The sequence below is a fragment of the Triticum urartu genome, chromosome 1A (assembly GCF_056163025.1).
Source record: "Triticum urartu cultivar PI428250 chromosome 1A, HENAU_Tu73, whole genome shotgun sequence".
In the NCBI taxonomy this organism is placed as follows: domain Eukaryota; kingdom Viridiplantae; phylum Streptophyta; class Magnoliopsida; order Poales; family Poaceae; genus Triticum; species Triticum urartu.
In genome coordinates this window covers 32,111,962-32,130,094 of record NC_141873.1, presented here as the reverse complement: position 1 = coordinate 32,130,094, position 18,133 = coordinate 32,111,962, and positions in this window count along the sequence as shown.

Sequence of the window (18,133 nt, the reverse complement as noted above, 5' to 3'; positions counted from 1 at the left end):
CCTAAGTAGACAAGCGAAACACACAAGAGGGTTGTATAGAAAAGAAAAATATCGGCTCTCGACCATTATTGACGACCTTGATAAAATCACGGAGCCGCGGATGTTAGCTAACAAGAGATTGACCTTTAAGCCAGTCCAATGCACATAGGTCATGTCTCTTACACGAAGAGGAGTTCAAATGGTACCAACTGTCAAAAGCTCAATTCATCCTTGAAGGAGATACAAATGCTAATCCTCATAAAAAAATATGAGCTAAATATGAACCATGAGGATCGTGTTAGTTAGAATCGGCTAAAATCTGTTAGTGATAGCAAATCATATCTTTGGCATAGGATTTTTGGATGGCATGCATGTATATCTGCAAGTGCCCTTGTTTATAGCACTAGTGCAAAACCGGGCTATAGCACCGGTTTGCAAGGCCCTTTAGTGCCGGTTCGGTAACCGGCACTAAACCGTGGGGACTAAAGGCCCCCCCTTTAGTACCGGTTACGCACGAACCGGCGCTAAAGGGCAACCACGTGGCACGAGCCAGCTCCGGGGGCCCGTAGGACATTAGTACCGGTTGGTAACACCAACCGGTACTAAATGTTTGGGTGTGTTTTGGTTTTATTTTTTATTTTCAATTTAATTTAGTGATTGTTTTACATTATAATGAGTTGTTGAATCATTAGGTGAAAGTACCGCAAATTAGTTTGACTGGATACATGTAGATCCTAGCTAAGTCATCAAGTATATGCCATATCCATATTATATATACTTGATCACCTAATTAAGTGATCGAGGTAATATGGATATGGCATATACTTGATCACTTAGCTAGAATCCATCCAGTTGAAACTAATCTGCGGTTTCTTTCATAAATGATATAATAACTTATCATCATCATCATCATCATCATATTAATATAAAAACTCTTGCATCATATATATCATCACCAACAACAGTTTTCATAGGTAGCTAAAAATTATCATATAATAGTCATCTCATTACCACTACTTAATCATCATATAGTCATTACCGCTATCTAATCACCACCAACACTAGCTTAAAGAAGAAACATTCACTTGTACCAGAAGCAAAGATATCATTGAGTTCAACATGGTAATGATATTATAAGCGTTCACAACACCACAAAAGAAAATCACTCTTTGAGATTAAGTTCAGGCCGAAGAACACGGACATGAGAGGACAAGTACTAAGAGCATGAACTAGCTAATCACTCCTGCTGCTCTCTCTCAGGTAAAATAGCATAGAACATGTATAGCTTTCCTGATTCATCATATTGGAGCATGCAGATGAACCTGTCTCCTAATCGTGGGTTGCGCTTCTGATTGCTGCCCCTAGTACTTCTCTGCGATCGTTCACAATTTTGCTTCAGTCTTTTACTATTAAGCATTCCTCGCTATTAGAAAACCTGAATGCACTAAAGTGCATTGTAGGATATCTTGGCCGTAAGCTAACAATATTCATGGTACCTTTAGTCTCGATCCAATCAGGCACAACATTCATCAGGAGTCCCTGTTGAAGAACATCGTACAGTAACATACTTAGCAATGAAATTTAGCTTAAAAAAATAATGTATGCAAAAGATGCACTGAGGAGAAATAGTAGAAATCTTACCATCATTCCTAAATATATGTGATTGTAGTTCAGTACGAACACTATTGGTCGCACGTTTTGAGTACTAACATTTCTAAGTGCAGGAATTTTTTTTGTCTTGACAGCATCAAGATCCTCAAGCCATGAAACATAATGACTTGTCTCCTCGCAGTTTAGTTCAGCCCCGGGACAGTGGACGGTCCTGTCTACCAAGCCCTGGACATGTTTGCTTGATTGGAAATAAGCTATCAATATAAATTACTTGTCAACTATTTTTGAATAAACAATATCGAAGACATAAATATGGTTGAGAAACTCACATAATGGTAGAACTGAAGGCGTCTGCACATCGACTCAGATGTCTCTATTACCTTCAATATCATCTTCCGGACGAATATCAAAGGTGATAACCATATCAGGCTCAAATCCATAAGCCTTGCATAGTGCTTGCCAAGTTTTGCATTCAAAATAGGTGTATGCGTTTGCATTGTATAATTTGACGTTGAAGGTATAACCATGCTCGGTCTTCAAGTAAACTTTTTTACCTCCATAGTTTTGTTAGGACTGAAACCTATCTTATCCAAGACAAAAATTCTTGCATGGCAGGGGATACGCTAGTAGAATAGTGAAAAATTAAAATTAAAAGTTGAAGCAAATGAAGCATAAGTCATGCTTAATTATGAAAAAAGACTTGTCGTTCTGACTTACTGTATCCACTTCGAAGTTCTCATCCAGCTTGATGCTGAAGCGCCTATCATCAACTAGAAAATTTCTGCCGCACAAGCCACGCTGGTCTTCGTAGTATTCGCACATAATGAAATCGTGTTTGTCGTCAGACGACATTCCTATGTTCATAGGTGAAACATTAAACACTTATTAGTTCTATTAATTCAACTAATTCAATTAAGCACTTATGAAAAACATACCTAAATAAAGTAGCTCAACTAATTCAACTAATTCAACCAACTAGTTCAACTAGTTAATTCAACTAAACTAGTTCTATTAATTTTCTCACTAAAAATAAGGTAGCTAGTTCTATATAGTAAAATGTTAATTAGATGATCAAATCTCTATATAATAAAGTAGGTAGTTCTATATAGTAATATTTTTATTAGATCATCAAATCTCATATACCTAAATTTTCTTACTAAAAATAAACTAGTTCTATTAATTTGACTAATTCGACTAAGAATTTACTAAAAATATAAGGTAGCTAGTTCTATATAGTAAAATGTTAATTAGATGATCAAATCTCTATATAATAAAGTAGGTAGTTCTATATAGTAATATTTTGATTAGATCATCAAATCTCATACACCGAAATTTTCTTACTAAAAATAAACTATTTCTATTAATTCAACAAATTCAACTAAGAATTTACTAAAAATAAACTAGTTCTATTAATTTTCTTACTAAAATATATAAAGTAGCTATATATAGTAATATTTTAATTAGATCATCAAATCTCATATACCTAAATTTTCTTACTAAAAATAAACTAGTTATATTAATTGAACTAATTCAGCTAAGCATTTACAAAAAATAAACTAGTTATATTAATTCAACTAGTTCAAATAATTTCATATACCTAAATTTTCTTACTAAAAATAAACTAGTTCTATTAATTTTCTTACTAAAACTAAACTAGTTATATTAATTCAACTAGTTCAAATCTCATATATGTATATATACATCTGGGCTATTCTGTTACGCGTAACATAATATTATTCTATTACCCTTTTTGAACTGACTTGGTTCGCAGTTTGGACTGATGTGTTTTTTAACAAGAACTGATCTTCCTGCGTGCACGAGGACTGAAACAGGGGATGCAACGTGGAGCTTCCGGTCGTTCCCCGCCGCGATGCTGCGGGCCATTCGTTGCTAGAGGAGACGTGTAAGGGGTTTCGCACGTCCGCGCGCTCAGCTGGATGAGTTTTGCGATCTGTAGTCACCGAAGGTGACGGCGTGTGCATTTTTGGCGGCGGACATGATTTTGGGCGTCAGTGTTTACTGTGGTGTTCGTGGGCCTCAATTTACGTCGTGTTTGTCGTTTTTGATGTGAGAATTATCGGTATGTTATAGTTTTTTGAGATTTTTTTCATCTGTAATTTATGATTACAGGTTTTTGTGTTCTTGGTCGTTTTCCATGCCCGCCATGGAAATCTGTTCTTCTTTTTCTGTTGTTTTTACTTTCGAATTGGTATTGCAGGGAGAGATATAAGGACTGTATGAAAAGATTTGCATTGTCAATTTTGCTTTTTTGAGTTGTTTCTACCCCGGATTCCCATGTTGTTTTGTCGTTGGCGGAGGTTGTGTATGGCGGCTGACTTTAAGCTGTGATTTTGGGTAATCTGGTCAAACTGTGTAATTAAGTTACGTGTTTTTCAGTGTTGTTTTCAATTGATGCCCGTATGTGTAGTTGGACTGCTGCCGTGTCAAAGTTTTGTTACTGTGTGTTGACATGGGAGCCGCACCGATGGCTCTGCACTTTGATTATAAAGCCCGAGCCCTCTGTCAGTTTCATTCTACGAGCTGCAACCAAAGAAAAGGGAGATGGATCCTGAGCTGGGAGAAGTTACAGAGGAGGAGGGGGACGCCATAGATGTTAGGGCTGCAATAGCGGAGCAGAGGAGGAGGAGGCGCAGGCGCAGGCAGATGGCGCGACGTGCTGCCGAGCAGGAACTGGAGGCAGAGTTCAACAGACGACTTGCGCGTGAGGTGATGGATACTTGCAACTCCAATGAATTGGAGCTTCTTTTCCCAGAGGGCAGGGGAAGGAACCATATTCAGATCATTAGTTGGGCTAGGGCGAGAGCAGCCACGGCTCCACATCCATCCACCAGGGCAAAATGGCGTCGTTTCTTTGATCGTTATGACTGAAGTAGTGAATATTTTGTTTTTAAGATTTTTGTGTGAGGGAGCAGATGTTCGAATGACTAAATGAATTCAACTTTGTTTTTTGTCTCTGAATGTGTTGTTTTGTCTGCATATGTTCGACATGTGCACCTTTGAACTGCTTGGTTTTCTGAAGTTGAACTGATCTGCGGTCAAATGTTGGATGGCTTGTGTAATAACTATTTCCTACCAGCTGGCTGCCCATCTGCCTATTTATTATTTTTATAATCTGCGAGTGTCCCTGACTATAAACGTTATCCATCTATGTGTGGTGTGTGGCCAAGTCTTCCCCCTCCCTTTTATTCATTCTTTCAGAATCAGATCTAGGTTCCTCTCTCTTCTCTTCGTTGCCTTTTTCTCTGTTCCTGTGTGTTCGATGGAGGATTGTTCATGCGGATGCCTGGTAAAGATGGCGCCATAGCTGACGGCTGTGTGTACGAGTCTGGTTTGGAGCTCACTCAGGCTCAGCGGCGTGGGCAACTTTCTTGTTTGCTGTACGGCAACCATGGGTTTCGTACACCCTATGTTTGTCGCCTGACGGATGGTGACTTGAAGGAATCATGGGTATGTGTTTCTATTCGTTTTGTTTTCTACTTTCTTGTTGGTTTCTGTTCGAAACCCATGGACTGGATCTGCAGTTTTGTCTTATGAATAGCTTGTCTATATTTTTTTAATTTGGTTTTGTTGGATTTTTAACAGTAGGGATTTCTGTGTGTATTTGTTCATTACTTAACAATATTTAAACCATTTTTTGTATAATACCTGATCTGTTTATGAATAGATGTTTTTACTGTAGGTGTATTGATATGTATATTTTTCAGTTTAGTCAGTTCACATGTCTAGTTAGTTTTGTGTTATTGTTTTGGTTCAGATTTTTTCCATTTTAGTTTGTTATGCAAATCGTTCCTATATCTGTGTAAAAATTCAGTTATGTCAGGTGTTCATTTTGTTTTGTACTCCCATGTCCATTTGCAGAAAATGTCACCCAGGATCAGGATTGTTATTCCTAGTTCTGGTGTTCTGAAGATGGAGACTTCAGACAAGAATGGGTATCAGTTGATGGATGTTGCCTACCACATCGACTTTGATGGTTGCATCAACCTAAGTACTGGGTGGAAGGAGTTTGCGGCTGAGTCTGGATTTGAGGATGGTGATGTGGTTATGGTTGTGTTCTTGAGAGAAGACGACTCTCTGACGTTCAGAATTTATGTGCTGTAGGTTTAAATGTGGCAAATGACGCCGGCTTTGAGATTTGTGTATGGTTGATTATGTTGCAGTATTTTTTCTTTTAAAACATTTGCATGTGAGATGGTTGAATTGTATGGTTTTATCAGAATGGTATGGAACTAGTTATGTAATGTTTTTCCTATTGTTCTGCTCAATTATAAGTGTTTTATTTATACATTCTTTATACTAGTACTGGGACATTTTCTATAGTTGAACTGATGGGCATCCTTTGTTTTGGCTGGTATATTTTTCATGTTCATAACTCGAAGACGGTGCTATACGCTGATGATTTTTTTAGAACCCTATTTTTGTTATTGAGTTTGCTGAACTTACATTCTGTTAATGATAGTACTGCTCTATTTTAGGGTGTCAATTACCAATCAAATTTGTTTGTTGTATAATATTTTTTCTTACTTTTTTTCATGAATTTTGGAGCACGTTTTTTTCTTTTTTATAGATGAATAATGATAGTTTTGGTATTTTATAAAATAAAAAAAATTAATCTTCGCTGCACAGTACTTTCTTTTTATTTTTGTACTTGAACGTTATGAATTGTAGTAGTTGAACTTTTTTGTAAATTCGTTTCTGAAATTTTAATTTTCAGTTTTATATATGCATATATATATATTTTTTTACTTCTTACCATTAAAATGTGTTTGAACTTTTTCACAATATTTTTGTTTATTAACTGATTTTTTCTTGTGATTTTTTTAAATTTATTTTCATTTTTTATTTTTTGTCGTGCGTGATCTACTGGATTTTTGTAATGGGGCGAAGTACTTTGTTGGGCCATCGGCTTGGGTCGTTGTATTCGGCCCGGATAGCTTCTCTCGCGCGGCTGTGCAGCACGGCGTGCACGTGAGCTATGTGTTTAGTCCCACCTCGCTAGTCGAGGGGGCTCTAGACTAGTTTATAAGCACTGCCGACGCTCAGCAGTCGAACTCCTCTGAACACTTACCTGAGTGCTTATAAACGGCACTCTCTCTCTCTTGACCTGTGGGCCCTGTACGGCAGGCCCTGCCGGTATGCGGATTACTAGGGATTTGCCCACGGGCTCGAGTTCAAGTATCTAGCATTTGTCAGGGCCTGCGCCTGTCCTTGGGCGGTCAATTTTTTTTTTGTTTTTTGGATCTAGTACTTGACTACACCAGTAACTTGGACTGGTACTTTTTTGTCCTTGTGCTGTCAATTTTTTCTTTTTCTTTTTTTTGTTTGTTTGAATATAGTACTGTGGCATGACTTGCCCCCGCACCGAACCGTACCGAGGGGCATAGTTGTACTGACACATCTTCCTTGTATGGACTTTGCCCCATTATCTATCTTAGGGGGTGTGGGTGCGTGGGTTTAGGGTGGGGGGAAACAGAATAACCGCGCTGCGCCTGTCAAACGAGCGCACTGCCGCGTTAGCGCGAGGCCGAGCCGGGGGGGGGGGGGTCGGGACCCCCCTCCCCCATCCCGGTGAGGCCGAGCCATGAACGAGCCGTAGCAGGCGACGATGCGGCATGCCGCGGCGTCGCATGTGGAGGCGAGTCCGTAACATGACTTGCCCCATTATCTTATCTTTTTTATTTCTTAGGGGTGTGGGTGCGTGGGGAAACAGAATAACCGCGTTTTCTATCTTTTTTAGGGGTGTGGGTGCACGGGGGAAACATGACTTGCCCCCGCACCGAACCGTACCGAGGGGCATAGTTGTACTGACACATCTTCCTTGTATGGACTTTGCCCCATTATCTATCTTAGGGGGTGTGGGTGCGTGGGTTTAGGGTGGGGGGAAACAGAATAACTGCACTGTGCCTGTCAAACGAGCGCACTACCGCGTTAGCGCGAGGCCGAGCCGGGGGGGGGGAGGGGGGTCGGGACCCCCCTCCCCCTTCCCGGCGAAGCCGAGCCAGGAACGAGCCGTAGCAGGCGACGACGCGGCGTGCCGCGGCGTCGCATGCGGAGGCGAGTCCGTAACATGACTTGCCCCATTATCTTATCTTTTTTATTTCTTAGGGGTGTGGGTGCATGGGGAAATAGAATAACTGCGTTTTCTATCTTTTTTAGGGGTGTGGGTGCGTGGGGGAAACATGACTTGCCCCCGCACCGAACCGTATCGAGGGGCATAGTTGTACTGACACATCTTCCTTGTATGGACTTTGCCCCATTATCTATCTTAGGGGGTGTGGGTGCGTGGGTTTAGGGTGGGGGAAACAGAATAACCGCACTTCGCCTGTCAAACGAGCGCACTACCGCGTTAGCGCGAGGCCGAGCCGGGGGGGGGGGTGGGGGTCGGGACCCCCCCTCCCCCATCCCGGCGAGGCCGAGCCAGGAACGAGCCGTAGCAGGCGACGACGCGGCGTGCCGTGGCGTCGCATGCGGAGGCGAGTCATGACTTGCCCCATTATCTTATGTTTTTTATTTCTTAGGGGTGTGGGTGCGTGGGGAAACAAAATAACCGCGTTTTCTATCTTTTTTAGGGGTGTGGGTGCGTGGGGGAAACATGACTTGCCCTCGCACCGAACCGTACCGAGGGGCATAGTAGTACTGACACATCTTCCTTTTATGGACTTTGCCCCATTATCTATCTTAGGGGGTGGGGGTGCGTGGGTTTAGGGTGGGGGGAAACAGAATAACCGCACTGCGCCTGTCAAACGAGCGCACTGCCGCGTTAGCGCGAGGCCGAGCCGGGGGGGGGGGGGAGGGGGGGAGGGACCCCCCCTCCCCCATCCCGGCGAGGCCGAGCCAGGAACGAGCCGTAGCAGGCGACTACGCGGCGTGCCGCGGCGTCGCATGCGGAGGCGAGTCCGTAACATGACTTGCCCCATTATCTTATCTTTTTTATTTCTTAGGGGAAAAACTTCACCGTTATGAATTGTTTTTACATTTGTACTTTTTTGATAAATTTTTTTGTACTGTTGTGAGTTATTATTTGTACTTTAGCCGTTTGTTTTCACCATCTATATTAATTCTTTTTATTTGTATTTGATTTTTGGTATTATCTATTGTAACTGGCTAGAGATAGTGGGTTTCGCCACGGTTGTGGGCTTTAGGCGTCCGTTTTCTCCCAGTCATCTTTTAACCCTCCCACTCACCTTTTAACCCCCTATCTTCCCCGTTTCGCTCCTCTCCCGTGCCCAAATCGATTCCGTCTTCGTTCCCCTCTTCTTCTCTTCTCAGAGCGGGAGTTGTTTCTCCTGTTTCGCCGCGGGAGCGTCGGCCGGAGGGTTCAACCCTAGGGGTGGAGGTCCGGGTGCTCTTTTTTGTTCTTTTTGCTCTGCCATTGACTTTGCTTGCATCTTCTCATGTTCATCTCTTGCTCTCTTTGCTGTCCCAGGCTGCACTCGCTAGGGTTCCTTTGCTGTTGAACGAGCGTTTGGCGGCAGTGATACTGGATTGCGTGGCGGATTTTGTGTTTGCTGGTAAGAGTTTTGCTTTTGTATGGCGTGCTTCGTTTCTGAAATAGTTCAAATCCCTAATTTTTGTTCATGTGTCTTATAGATCTGGTTCGGTCGATTTTAGGACTGTAGATCTCAATGGGTACATCAACCAGTCCAAACAAATTGAATGCAGGTGATTTTCCCTGTATTTTCGATGATTTTTTAATAGATCTGGTTTTTATGTTGTACAGTTGTTGTCTTATCGACTTTATAAGTTGTATGTATTTTGATATGTGTTAATTTTGTCCTGGATTGTATGACGTGTATGGTTTTGGCAGTTGATGCAACGTGCAGACATGATGTAGTACTTATGACCATGTGTATTTTGAACTGCCGTCCTGGCATTTGAATAGGTTGTAGTAGTCAATGAGGAACTAGTATGGTGTTGAAAGAGTTGTGTTTTCTGAAGTTTGTTCTGCAAGTGGTGGGTTCATATTTGTTTTATTCGCTGAACTTGTAGTGTTCACATAGTTGAACTGATTGATTGTTCTTGTACTTTTTTGCTAATTATGATGTTGTTGCAGATGTTGGAGTGCCGGTGCCTCCTGATTCTGACAAATCAGAACGCTTTCAAGATCTTGTGAATGTTATTTTTGAGACACCAAATCCTCTAGAAGAACTTGCGAATGTTGCTGGTGTTTCCCTTATATTTGCTCTATTTTTATCAGCCTTTAATACATATATATGCTTAGTTACATCAGTTGTTCCGTTTTGTTTTGTGTCTGATGCAATGCGCTTTATTTATCTTTTGTGTCTGCAATGTTAATTGTGTTTTAATTTTTTATGTGCGTGGTTATGTTATTGGTTTATGCAGTTAATGACAGCCATGGTGTTCCAGAGGACATTGCTGATGTTGTTAAAGATATTAATGATGGAATGTATTCACTTAACGTTGATGATACTGGTGGCAGCTTGCAGTTGTCTGTTACTCAGTCTCAAAGTGTTGATGGCACTGAGCCTATTACCCAAGCTGAGGATGTTCCTATGCAGTTACAACTCGAGGATGAAAGGATAAGAAAGAAGAAGTATGAATTCCAGAAGAGAAAGGAATTGGAACGGCGTCAAAAGGCTGCCTGTGTGCCAGAAAGTGATGTTGATGTTGCTCAAGCTCCTAAATGTGTAGGCGACGAAGGTGGTGACGTGGGTTTTTCAACTGTTCATGTCGGATCTCATGGAAGTGACATGCCTGTGAAGACAAACTTGATGCAAACTCGTTTGACGCAAGTGTTTGATCGTGATGGAGTTAAGGAGAAGAAAGCTGTTTTGAAGAGGAAGATGTCAGATCGAATTCCTGATGGCACACAGAGGCGTAGTCCACGTGTGAAAGCTGTTTCCCAACCTGGTAATAGCAAAGCTGATGCGGATAGTTTTGCTGTGAAAATTGGTCCAAGCAAACTTGGTGGCTCCTCTGTTCGCCGGAGTCCACGAGGTTTGACAAGTAAGAAGCCTTCTTTGTCTCCTCTTCAAGAGCGGTCTTTGTTGAAAGAAAATAAGAAGCGTAAAGTTCATCCTGCAAAAGTGAACAAAGGCGTGAAGAAGCGTGCTCGTGTTGAAGTTGAAGATTCTGCATCTGAAGAAGATGATATTGAAGTTCATTCAGAAGATGAATTTGCAGTGGTATGTGTTTTGTACTGCATGTGTCTTGCTAGTTGTACTTGCAGTGATTTAATTGTGTTTGGGCTGGTATGCCGGCCAGGTGAGGCTGGTCATTGTTTTGCATCTATTTTGATTGTGGTACTTATGTTGTTTCAATAGTTGAACTTGTGCAATCTTTTTTTACTTACATTCGTATGCTTGTTTTGTTTTCTATATTCATTGTTTGCAGTGGTTTGTGTTTTGTACTGCATGTGACTTACTAGTTGTACTTGCAATGATTTAATTGTGTCTCGGCTGGTATTGCGGCCGGGTTAGGCTGATCATTGTTTGCATCAATTGAGGGGTGGTACTGATGTTGTTTTAATAGTTGAACTTGTGCAATCTTTTCTTTTTCTTTTTACTAGCATTCATATGCTTTTGTTGTTTTCTATATTCATTTTTTTAAGGTGTGGCTTTTTTGTTTTCATTTACAGCCTGTTAGCGTCAGGAGTCCGGTCAAGCCGGTAGGAGGCAATGCCAGAAAAGTTGCCTTGGATGAAGGTGACCAACGGAAATTGAACTTAACTGTGCGATGTTCGTTGAGAGAGGTTGAAGATTGTGCTAAATTGCTCGAGAGTCGGCATGTGGCTAGGGTTCATGCATCTGGTTTTGGTTCTATCTTCGGGTGGAGGGTGAAGTCTAACATTTCCCGCCCTCTGATGGGAGTTTTGTACCTGAGGATAGATTGTGATACAATGACTCTTGACATGGGTGAGGCTAATAAGAAGCTTCGCATCACTAGCGATGGTATACAGCAATTATTTGGTTTCCCTCGTGGTGGTCGTTCTGCGCCAAGGCCGTCAGAGGACGGATATGATGACGCTCTGAAGAAGTTAAGATCGGAGCTTGACATTAGTAGGGACAAAGATATTAAGACAAAGGATTTGAGGAATAAGCTCAAGGTGCTCGTCAAGGATCCTAGCAAAGATGACCTTGCTCTGAAAGTGTTCTTCATTATTGTGTTTATGAAGGTTGTGTTGCCTGGATCTGCCCCACGTGTTTCCAGAGAGGCAGCAATGTTTGAGGGTCTCGTCTTTGAGGACATGGCTAATATGGATTATTGCCAGCTGATGGTTGATGAGCTTAGAAGGGCTGTTGCCAAGTACCAAAGTGGTCATACCATGGGGAAGGCAATCACAGGCTGTGCCATAGGGCCTGTACTAATGTACCTTGACTGCCTTATCCGTGGCAAAACTGCGGAGCCTGACATGCGAGTCCCCCGCATATGTTATATGGATCCTGCCAAGCTTTCTGATCTGGTTGATGCAGATTTGATAAAAAAGGCAACGCAGATCCAAAGACATGGGTGTTTGGGAAGCTTCCGGTGAGTTCTGTTTGTTTTGTCTCTTGCAGACCTTTTTTTATTTTTAGGTATAGCTATTTTTTGCTGTAGTGGACATGTTTGTACTGTAGAGTTGTCTGTTTATATTTGGTATGGTTTATGTATGGATTTTTAGTACTGTTGTTTCGTGTTTGGTTGAACTGAATAACTTTGTTCAACTGGCCCGTTGGTAAATACTAACAAATTGGCAATGACAGTTAAAGTTTTATTAGCGGTGTTGATTTTAAATCTGTTAATATCATGATTTATTTTTCCCTATGTGTTGCGTTGATTGATTAACTATTTTTCCCTTATGTTTGTAGTGGAAAACTCAAGAGGAGGTTGTTTTTCTCCGAGTGTATAAACGGCCAGTCCTGGAGATGCCATCGTCTCAGGTTCTGAAGTTTTCATCTCTGCCGGATGAGTTGAGGGATTGCCGTGGTGTTGAGGGTGCTGGTTATGCCCCTCCTGGCCCTAGTAATGCTAGTGCTTCACAGAGGCAGGGTTTTGGTATTGATGTTGCTGTTTCAGCGTTGGAGCGCGCTGAGCATATCTTAAGTAATGTGTGTTCTGAGCTGCGAAAGGTCCCAACGACAGTTGAGTGTTTGAGCTATATCAATGGTATCCTTCCTGAAGAGGTCATCAATTTAACGCTGAGGAATCTGTTGACTACATTGAGATGGAGAGAATTTTAATCGGTGATATGCGCGACGGTGCCGCTAATCTAGTTCAGAGCTCGGTTCACCTGTTGAACAACATGAAGCGTTTCAGAACTATGCAAAACTCTCGCTGCAAGCCATATGAAGAAAGTGCAAATGTTGTTATCAAGCAGTTTGAGCAGGATGAGACTGCTGCCACCGACAGCAGGGCTGGTGATGGTACTGAGGCTAATGTTTTTGACCATGAAACGAATGATGTTGGCTTTGAGCGTCCTGATGTTGATGTGAGTTAGTCCTTGGTGTTTTGCAATTTTTATGTTGTTGTCCTGATGTCAGTGTTGTAGTTGAACTTCCTCATGTTCATCTATTTATTAATAATTTTCTTTCATGCAGATTGATCACGATGAGGCTGCTGGCACCGATAGCAGGGCTGATGATGGTACTGAGGCTAATGTTTCTGATCAGCGTACGAACGATGTTGGCTCGCAGCACCCTGTTGTTGATGTGAGTCAGTCCTCATTGTTTGTATATTTTTACTATGTTGTTCTGCTGTCAGTATTGTAGTTGAACTTCTTGATCTACATCTATTTATTAATTTTTCTTTTCATGCAGGAGACCAGTCATAATGTTGAGGCTGCTTTTGACGGTGGAGTTAATGATCTATCTACTGATAAGTGCAAGGTTATTTTTATTTTCATTGTGTTTATTAATATTTTCTTAAAATTTCATGCGCACCGATGTGTCTTGCTTGTTCATTTTTCTATCCCACACCGTTTATTGTTGCTCATAATAGCATTCTTTTTTTGTCTCATTAAATTTGAATCAGGGTCCTATTGTTGGCGATGAGCCTTGTTTGCCTGTTGGTGATGTCGCTTTGAATGTTAGCAGTAGCAAGTTCGATGATGTTGCTGTGAATGCTTCCAAGGTTTATTTTTCTGTGCACCTATTGGTAGCTTATTTTTTATTGTTAGTTTTGTTCATATTATTTACTTTTTTTCTGAATTTTTATTTTCATCAGCTTACTATTGTTGAGCGTGAGGTTGCCCTTAGTGGTGGAGATGATGCTCATGATGTTCCATTGAGTAGTGGGTGCAATGTTGGTACCAAAGTTGCTGATGAGGATGCTGGTGCCGCCAGCATACTTGATGCCAAATTGCCTAGTGTTTGTATTACTGGGAATGAAAATGTTTCTGGTTGTGAAGATTTGCCGCCGGAGAATTTCCCGCCTGGAGGTGTTGATTACGGTGATGCATTGCAATATGCTTCTAGCGTGGAGGAGGTGCCATCCGAGGATGATGATTTACTTCTGTCAATTTCTTCTGACCCCTTGATGCAGGAGGCGCTCTTGTCGTCCTAGGATTTTCTTTCTACAGACCCTGAAAGCGCATCAATATTGGTGTCCTCTCAAGATGTCCCATCGTCAAACCCTGAAACTGGAGGCATAATGGTCTCATCACAGGAACTACCATCGTCGTCAAACCCTGATAGTCCAGGTAAGGACTTGTAAATGGGGTATACTTCTCAATTTTGGCATTTTGGACATGTTCTCTTGTAGTTGTTGAACTTATTATTTTTCATCATTTTCTGCAAGCAGAAAGTGGTAATGTTGTTAAGGTTGATACGTTTTTCTTCGCTGTTACGAGGTTGCACATGAACCGTACGAAATGGTTAGTTTGGGATTTTGCCCGTACCATTTTTTGTCTCTTTTTCTTTCTCTAGTGTGATTATTGTTGTTGTTGCAGTAGTTTTAATTCATGTAATCTTTTGTGTTTTTCTAGTCACAAGCCGATGTTTCAAAATAAAGAATGTGATGCCAGTGTTGGTTCTATTGCTAAAGCATTTGTCCCCACTGGCATGCTCAACTCAGACAGTGCTGATGTTGTTTTATATTCTCTACGTCAGAAGTACCGAGACACTGACAAGTTGATAGTTCCCAGATGGGTGACGGTCAGTATTTTTGCTTTTTTTGTAAATAGGATGATAACTTGTTTTGCCAATTTTCTAACTATTGTTGTTCTTTTTGTACAACAGACCAAGATCCGTGATGGAAATATTGATTCCAATGTGCTAAATTGGTTCACAAGATCAGGTGCTGATGGTTTTGACCAAGTAGGTGAACTTCGACTTTTTGTACTCATTAACTAGAACTGTCATGTTTTCTTTGCAGTTTTGGGAGGTGTGGGGAATGAACTTGATCTGTGCTTCTTTTATTAAAGATGTACTTATTGTTGCAAGGGAATTGAACTGATATGATTGTTCCTCAATTTTGGGCGGTGGATATAATTTCTTTATGATTATTTGATTTTTTGTTTGTACTTATGAATTTCAATTTCCCTCTTTTATTTTATTGTTTGGTAAATTCATTTTTCCTCTGCGATTTTTTTCAGCTTCTTTTCCCTACATTTGATCCGCCGTCATTTGTGGCTACCATGAAGCCTAGTGAAGTATGTGGGCATTGGTGCTTGGTTGTTCTGAATTTGAAGTTCCATCGTTTCGAGTGTCTTGATTCACTCCGTGATGAAACCTGGGGTGATGCAGTTAGATTTTTAAGGAATATGACAGATAATATAAAGAAGCTTTGGAGGGAGTCCAGTGTAGACAGGGCCAAACCGTTCTCACCGGCGCATATTGATGGTTTCTCTTGCGAGTTTGTGCGGGTGCCTCAGCAGGAAAACACGTGAGTATCCGTTTTTAATGATTTTTGCTGGTTGTTTTTGTTGCTGGAGGATGTTGTTCCTGTATTTTTTGGATTTTGTGTTGTACCATTTTTTTGATTTTTTCTTTGTTTACAGGCATGATTGTGGATTCTTTATGCTACAAAACTGCAAGACCTATTATTGCCGGGAGGATGGTGTAATTGAAATGGCCGATTACAGCCATGAAGACATTTTGGACATTAGGAAGACTTTGCCGTATACCTGCGCAACTAGCGATGTGTTTGATGTTGACTTCCGGGGTTTGTTTGGCATTGAACCCTGTACGTGTGCATGGACTTTTGTAATTTTTTTGCAGCTTGTACTTCTCTATTAGTACTTTCATGTAATATGTATTTAAACATACGCTTTGTGCGTCTTCTTTTTTTTTCCAAGTGAGTGGCTGGATCTTGGTGAGGCTGACTACAGGTTCTTTGGTAGCCAGTTCTTGGAGCTCGAGCGCATAGCTATTGATCTTAGCCAGGGGCGTTCTCCCGAAAAGACAAGATATGGTGTTATGAAGGGGCGGTTGGGAGCTCTGAGAGGTTTTACGGCTGCTTGTGCAGATAGCCCTACTACACCCAAGAATCCCATTGTGGAATTGATAGAGAGTGATGATGATGTGTTTGACAAGATTGCTGGCGTTGGAAGAGTCACGAGGAGCGCTGCTGCCAAAGGTTTATCTCCCCTTGCTGGAATAGTGGCTCGTAGAGCTGGTGGTGCTAGGAAAGATCCCGCTTTGGATTCTGGCAATGTTGTAAGCACGAAGCGTGCGCCCAGAGCTCCTATAAAGTTTTGCTCCCCTGTGCAGCAGCTTCACCCTAATAAATTCCCTCACCTGGACAAGGCTCGCAGGTTGTATAATCTGTTGCTTAGTAATGAATGGCGTGAGAAGTATGGCGAGTGAGTATCTCTCATTATTTTTTCCTCTTCCTTTTCTTTTGTTGTAACTGCTCGATAAATATGGCCTGAACTGTTCCTTTTTATACAACTCGAACTGCTATGAATGCCTTATCTTGCTTCTCCTTCTTTTTGTTCTTGTGTGTGCTGCAGGAATACATTCTCAATGATACCTCAGCCTGATGGAAACGTAACTAACTTCACTGGGAATCGCATCTGGGAAGTTTTTTCACCTGGGCAAATGATGGAGGGTGATGTAATTGACTTCCTCATTGATGACTAGAAGCAAGATCCAGATAGAAATGCTGATTTCGCATCTGGGAAAAGGATATTGCTGGGTCCATATTTCATCACGGTAATCAATCAGATTGGTTTCTTTATGTTGAACAAGACTGTCTATTGTTTTTATGATTTTTAATAATACTTTGCTTGTTGATTCTTTTTCCGCTGCCTATTTTCTATTTTGGCTTTTTTGCAGGTTGTGCTTGACTGTTCGTTTTATGAGGATGAAAATAAAGTGTTTAATGTGGAGAGTGCAGCGAGAGATTTCAAGAGCTATGTTAAAGCTAATGAAGACTTGCTCAGTGCCGACCTTGTGAGATCTACTAGCTGATTTTTGGTTTTTATTTGTTTGTTGTGATGCTTCTTTTTACTTTGAATATTTAACATCTCTTTTTTGGTCATTTGTTTTTAGATCATGATGCCTCTATTCAAGCCTATGGTTTTATCAAAGGATAAGAAAGTGAGCCACTATTCCTTATATGTCATGAATCGGTACCGAAGTAGCGTTGACATCCTTGACTCTTTACCTTATCCGAAGAACCACCATCCTTCGAAGAACACCTATCACAAAGACTGCGAGAAGATTGTGAGTGACATTTATTATCTGTACTGGATTAATATTTTCTGCATATTTGTTTTCTGCTGTTTCTGAGATCTAAAACTGTGTGGGTTGTTTTGTTTTTTTACAGATTTCTAGATTGGTCAAAGTAATGAAGGCTGTGTATGGTGATGCTCAGTACAATGCGAGCAAGCAGCCCAATTGGGAGTTGTTTGCAAAGAAACCAACGTTTGTCAAGGTTCCACTTCAAGGGCCGAATTAATGTGGCCATTATACTCTGAAGTATGCGGGATGCTATGATGGTGAAAAGATTGTTGAGAACATTCGAGATAATGACGTGGGTTTCTTGTTGAGCTTTTCACTTTCTGTTTTTGGCTTATTGTGCATCCTTTTTTATGTGCCATGATTTTTGATAATTTGTTTTATTGTTTTGCAGCCACGCATTGTTCATTGGAACGCTGAGGATCTGTATAGAGTTGTGTTCAACCGTAATAACCATCTTATGGTAACGGAGCTTCCCAAGGAGGTTCAGGCTTTGGCTCCTGATGCATAGGATAAATGGTCATCATTTGCATAGTGAATTGGATAGTTGTGTGATATATCTCTTGAAAACATTGTAGGCTATATTTTGTAGTGTTTGATGTGTTATCGAGTACTATGTAATAAGTAGTATATTTTGTGTTGTGTTTTAAGTGTGGCACAATGTTTCATTGGGAATTCGTTTTGGTTAAGTTTTTTTTGTACTGAAGACTTATATAGTAGTTGAACTGAAATCATTTTTTTATGTGATTCCATCCTAACTTGGACCTTTATAGTTTCTGTACTCTCGTTTTCTTGTACTTATGATATAGTTCTGTTAGTACTGATTTGAAGTCTCATTCAGCGTAAGGCTTTGAAAATTTTAGTGCCAAATTTCTTTTTGAACTTCTTGAACTTTAGTAGTT